The sequence below is a fragment of the Mirounga leonina genome, unplaced genomic scaffold (assembly GCF_011800145.1).
Source record: "Mirounga leonina isolate KUSES-001 unplaced genomic scaffold, KU_Mleo_1.0 Mir_126, whole genome shotgun sequence".
Lineage (NCBI taxonomy): Eukaryota > Metazoa > Chordata > Mammalia > Carnivora > Phocidae > Mirounga > Mirounga leonina.
In genome coordinates, this window is record NW_023270314.1 from 10,008,300 (window position 1) to 10,015,246 (window position 6,947).

Here is a 6,947-nt window from a genome sequence, read left to right on the forward strand (position 1 = left end):
CAGGGAGCCCGATGCGGGACTCGATCCCGGGACTCCAGGATCATGACTTGAGCCGAAGGCAGTCGCTTAACCAACTGAGCCACCCAGGCGCCCTGTGTGTAGGTTTTGTATGGCTTTTGTTGGTATGTGACTATATTTTTAGTTCACTGATGACTTCAAGCCCTGTGGTGACCCTGTAACATGACCTATTATTTACGGCTTTGCTTTATTTAATTTTCCAGTAATCTAAGGAGGCAGCTATTATTATTCTATGTCATGAATTCGAAGTCATACATTCTGGGCCCCTCCTGCCTATATTTTAACATTGTTAGGTCAGGATGTCTCTTACAATTGATGGTATGTGTGTATCTAGTTTAATTGGCAGTATTTTTTTTTTCTTAGTGGCACATAAAATAGTAGTGCAGTTTTAAAAAATGATGGTGTTTTGGATGTAACAAGATACAGTATCTCTGGTTTATGGAGGCAACTATGGAGGTCAAATGATTTATTCTGGGTTGCCCAACTAGGGATTGGTAGTAATGTGTGATGGCAAATTGTTGAGAGAATCAGTTTCTCCTTCACCCTGTGCACAGTTGGTCAAATTTTTCCAACCTCTCTTGCCATTATGTTTGGCATGAGACACAGTGATAGGCACATAACTGGAACCACGAAAACACATGTTTTCCTCCACTTTTTCTTTTCCCAGTCAGGTAGCTGGATGTTCATGTCCAGAGTAACCCTGGGAGCCACCAGCTGAAGGTGACTGAACTCCTACCAATCTGATTCATGAAGGACTATGTGGAGCAGAGCTGTTTCCCTTCCCCACTTTCTCTAATCTACTGATTGACTTTCCATGAGTGAGAGTTAAACTTACATTGTGCTAAGCCATTGAAATTTTGGGATTCATATGTTGCAAATAGATTCTCTTACCTTAACAAATATATCAGTAGAGCTGGGATTCAAACCTTGTCATTCAAATTCCAAAACCTGTCTTCTTAACTAGCATTTCTTCAAGTTAGCTGGTCTTATATTGAATAAAGGTTTTCATGATGAAAGAAGTTAGGGAAACACTTGTTGGAGTAAGTTTTGTGATGTAAGACTTTTTGGAACCATGCAGGTTTGCACTGTGAATCTCAAACAAGTGTCATACGCAGTTTTGATAGCTCTCTATGACACTGACCCTGACTATGTCAGACTTCTAACAACATTGAATCATGTCTCTATGAAAATGTGTTACTTTGGGGGCGCCTGGGTGGCTCAGTTGGTTAAGCGACTGCCTTCTGCTTGGGTCCTGATCCTGGAGTCCCTGGATCGAGTCCCGCATCGGGCTCCCTGCTCGGCGGGGAGTCTGCTTCTCCCTCTGACCCTCCTCCCTCTCATGCTCTCTGTCTTTCATTCTCTCTCTCTCAAATAAATAAAATCTTAAAAAAAAAAAAATGTGTTACTTTGTACAGGGCCATATTCTTACTGGAGGCTGGTGAATACATTTCAAATTGTACTTATAAAGAAACTATTTTTAATGATTTTCTGGTGTGATATTTTCCAGTCCAGTCAGTAAATTTTGTATCCATTCAACTTATTTTGTATATTATTAAATGATAATTTTTATTAAAACTGTTTTGAGGACGGGGTCTGAGGTTTTCTTGTTCACCACTGTATTCACAGCTCCTTGGCACATGGCCTAGCACATGGTAGGCACTCAGCAAATATATGCTAATGTAGTGTAAGAGGGGGCATGGCGCAGTGCAGTGAATGTTGAATTAGGTGTTGAAAAATGTCCTTAGTATGGGATCTGTGAGCCTCAATGTCCTCATTTATAAAATAAGGATAATGATATTACTCCATTGGCTTAAAAGGATTCTATGATGATCAAATGGAATAATCTAAGTATGAGCACTTTGTAAAGCTGTAATGCAACATATTAGTACTACTATTAGAATTAAATACTTAGTGTTTGGTAGACTTTATTTAGAGCTTATATTTTCCCACGATTATTAGGCTTTGGTACAGACTTTATATTACATGTAGTTGATAAAACGGAATCATATGTCTCTTCCTCACGGAACATGAGGGAAGTTGAAAATCAGTAAAACTTATGTGAGCATCCTTGCTCAGCAACTTGAGCCATCCTGTCTTTTGGGCACACCAGATAGTCACATGGAAATGCATTCAGCAAGGATTTGAAAGAAGGCTGTAAAGAACTCCAGAAGAACCAAAAATAAAAAAGTTAGTTAAAAATCACATAATGAATAATCTTTTAGATTTATCTGGGAAAACTAATTCAAATTTGGAAATCTTTTTTCTTCCTCTGAATTTTGCCATGTCTGTTTGTCTTAGAATGAGCAACACATTAATAATCAAAAACAGCTAAGTGTTTGAGCAAGTGTCCTTCACATCAACCCCTGATTTCCTTTTGCTTCTATATAAGAAAAGGTTCGTTACTATCACTGGCGTAGGCTTCTCATTTTGAAAGTACTTGGATGAAATGAGTCCTGTGGTACTGAGTATTCTCCCTGTTAATGTACTCTGTATATTGGATGTGTTGTCGAGTTTATTTGGGCCCTCTCTAAGGGTTAGCAGTGAAATTATCTTAGATTGCTTTCTTTCAAACATTGATCTTTCGTCACTGTTGGATCAGATGTTTTTATTGCCAAATGACAGGGCCACGTGTATGGACTATTTTCAGGCAGCGATATATGGTACGGCAGCAAGGGAAGGGAAGAAAGCTCTTAAATTTTGGTAATGTACTGAATGGCTTACTCCCTTTTCCAAGAAACAATTCCAGAAACAAAATGTTTTCTCTTGAGCTTAAATGAAAAGCAGATACAACAAAGCCTTTAACTGAGAAATAATAGATCCACTGGCAATAGGTACCGAAGGAATTGCACACTATTTAGACTTCTCAAAAAATTGGCTATACTTGTTAGCTGGGGGTCCAAAAATTCTCTGGAAATTATTGTCTATGTTAACCATAAAACTACTAAACAGTTTATTATTGTCAAATTCACTTAAAATGGATAACCTTGATCTCTGAGAAATTCCCTTTAGGGAATCGCCTGTGGTGAGAATATATTTTAGAAGTCCATTGTGAAGCGTTTCAATAAATCAGTATGATTGAAGAAAATTTGATGTTCCTATGGAATTTCCATGCTTTCATTGCCCCCCCTTATTATTAAGACTAGTTATTCCTATGCTAAAGAATCTTGGAACTAACATTTTCTCAGTTTAAAGTATAGTTTATGAATACTAATGGAAAGAATGTTACTGTGGAAATTCATTTGCTTCTCTTAGTCTGCATTATCTATCTCCTTACTCAAGTTTACCTTTAACTTCTGTCAACCTAAATTAGCTCTGTTATCCAATCCAGATATAGTCTATATATTTACCATGAGGGAGATGTAAGCCCTAAATATTTGGTAACCTACTTTTCTGATGGGGCCTTATAAAAGTTGTTGTTGAGATCATATAGAGATTCTATGATATGGATTTTAGTTGTAGGTAAACAACCACGCCTGTTTGTCCAGCACTGAGGGGTTTCCTGGGACACAGCACAGCTCTCCACGGAATGGAACAGTTAGTCATCCCAGTGTGTCAATAATATATACATTAAACATTATATGAAAAATACTTAACCCAATAGCCCAACATTAATTATGAAATATATATCCCCAACAGGTCTTCATTTTTCTAGGAATTGCATTGGCATTGAACTCATTCTTTGAAATATTGCTTACTTAATTACTGATCATTTTAATGAAGAGATCATTGGATGCTTCTGATTTTAGATAATATAATTTACTTATTTTTGCATTTAGATCAACTTTATTATGTTCAAAATATAGAATTTGTTGTAACTTTCCTATACTCTTTCTTAGTTTTAATTTAATAAGACATAAGAAATTACAGGCCAAGAACTTCATTTAAGAAATATTTTTTATTTATTTTTTATTTTTAAAGATTTTATTTATTTATTTGACAGAGAGAGACACAGCGAGAGAGGGAGCACAAGCAAGGGGAGTGGGAGAAGGAGAAGCAGGCTTCCCACTGAGCAGGGAGCCCGATGTGGGACTCGATCCCAGGACCCTGGGATCATGACCTGAGCCAGAGCCAGATGCTTACATGACCTGAACTGAAGGCAGATGCTTAACGACTGAGCCACCCAGGTGCCCCTAAGAAATATTTTTTAATGGTTTATTTTCCAGTTGCTTATTTTTTATGCCGAGATATTTACTTTTGGAGGTCATTAAACATATTTCTACTTTTCTGTGAATTTGAGCAGAATAATTACAAAGTTCCCCATGTATTGTTTTTGCTGAAAATCAGATAGTCAAGTTTTACATGTCTGCAAAATAAATATCTTGTCAACACTCCTTACTTCTTTTTATTTTCCCAGAGCTTTGGTTTGTAAAACAAGCCTGATAGGTATTGGCTTTCTTTTATAAGATGACTTCCTTCCTTTTCATGAAATATTGTAATCCAAAGCTCCAAAGAGCTTGAATTATCCCAATATTAGGTGTCTTAAGATTTGTACTAGTGAGACATAGCATAGAGGACAAAGAATACCTACTAAATTTCTGAAGGATTTGAGCTTGAAGGAACAATCTTAGAAAGACTCTCCTTTTTTTTTTTTTAAGATTTTATTTTTTTATTTGAGAGAGAGAGAGAGAGAGCAAGCGAGAGAAAGCAGGGAGAGGGGTGAGGAGCAGACGGAGAAGGACAAACAGACTCCACGATGAGCATGGAGCCATCAGGACTCGATCCCACAACCCTGAGATCATGGCCTGAACCGAAACCAAGAGTTGGATGCTTTAACTGACTGAGCCACCCAGCTGCCCCAAAAGACTCTCCTTTCTTAAACTTGAATAAGAGTTGCAAAGAGTGAATTTCATTTTAGAAGAGTAAAGTGGGTCATAATATTGAACAAGGTAACAAAAGCACATCAATTCACTCTGGTGGCAGCTAATAGTTGCATTATATACATACCTACCTGGTCCATTTACTCTTTCTGAGGGAACATAGAATGACAAATGTGTTGAATGCCCATTTCATTTTTGAAGGAAGTGAGAGGAAATAGAGGGTCAGTTTGATTCCACTGTCTGGGAACTTTTGGAAATGGATGTTCTAATATTACATGGCAGGAGATGCTAATAGGTGGCCATATTAAGTGATAGAATTTGTTGTACCTATTTTTCCTTTCTTGGTGTACTTTATGGATTGTTTTGCCATACTGCACATTATCAGGACCCCAGATGCTGTCTGTGGTCTTTAACAGTGAACTCCTTTTCATTCTTTATATAAGTGAACCCTTATATAAAAAAAGGCCAAGAGTTAAACTGCATGTCATGTCTAGTATCAGGTGAATCCTGCTTCCCAGAAGAACTATTACCATTTCTTTGTAGGTCTTTTGTAGTATCTATGTATATTTAATTATATTTATATGTTATTTAATTATTATTTGATTATATTAAAATATTTTAGTATTTTTAGTACTTAGTATATTTAGCATTTTAAATATTCATATTATATTTATACATTTTTTTATTGGGAAAAGACACATTTTAATTATATCACAAATAGCTTTTCATGACATTAATTTATATTTACAGATCTTCTGGCTGTACAGCTATTCCTTGAGTATGAAATACATCTATCTATCTATCTATCTATCTATCTATCTATCTATCTATCTATCTATTTTATAGATAGATACATAGATAACCTTCTATGAGGGAGTAAAGCTGGGTACTAACTCTTAGCAGTATTGCATATTGTCTTTCTGTACTCAGAATAATTCAGTTATCTATCTAAGACCCATATCTGACAGTTGCACAAGAAATGTTATTTGTTTTTGACTTTTGAAGGCTGAATTTGTTTTTCTCTTTGAGTGGTAACCAGAAAATCAGGGAATGTGAATTTTAGTCCCTAATGACCATCCTTAAGATTTCACTTCTAGGCCATTTTTTTTTTTAATGGCTGATGGTCTTCCCTACCATCCTAAACAATGTATAGCAAGTCATCTACACCCTAAGAAATGTAAATCACATGTTATGTTTATTTGGAATTAGAACATCTTCTGGGCTTCTCTATAGTGAATTATGCCTGAACCATATGTGCTAAATTATTCATTCCCACCTGTCAGCAGGTTTGCAAATGGAACTATGGAGGAACCCTCACGTGGTCAATGGTTGTTCTCCAGACAGACATGAATATACAGTGTGTGGACCTGAGTACATATTGCCAGAAGAAATTAGGTGTCAGGGCTGTGCAAATGTAGGCTGAGGGTCTAAAAAGACAATAAATAAACATCACCTGTCCTTCTGAAGGCATCTTTTTTTCAAGCATACCATTTCGAAGGGAAGTGTTAAGGTTAGGGTTAGGATTACAGACTTTAATACCAAAGGAAATGAACCATCTTTTATTTGTACAGCCTAAAGAAAAGGATTCTGAATCTTTACCCCTTATTTTATTCAGATAAATGAATTAGACATGAGAGTCCTCTAAGAATTCCAGTTGTTCATAATTTTAATTGGAGAAGAAAATCTGAGGAATTTGACATTTGTGAAAGGAAAGCTAGCAAAGGACATGAAGCAAAGCTGCAGGAAGTGGTACAGATATTGTGCTTTGTGATCGAATATGTTCTCAGTCCTTCAGGTCATCTCAACTTCTCTTTGAGGTTGTGGAAGAATTTGCTGTACTTCAATCCTCCCCGCCTCCAGCTTTATTGGGGTATGAATGACAAATAAAAACTGTATATATTTAGGTTGTACAACATGGTTTTTTAGAAAGTGTAGAATGTGAAGATTTAATTTATATATACATTGTGAAATGGTTGCCGCAGTCAAATTAATGAACACATCCATTACCTCAGTTACTTTTCTTCCTTTCTTTCTTTTCTTTCTTTCTTTTCTTTTCTTCCTTCCTTTTCTTTCTTTCTTTCTTTCTTTCTTTCTTTCTTTCTTTCTTTCTTT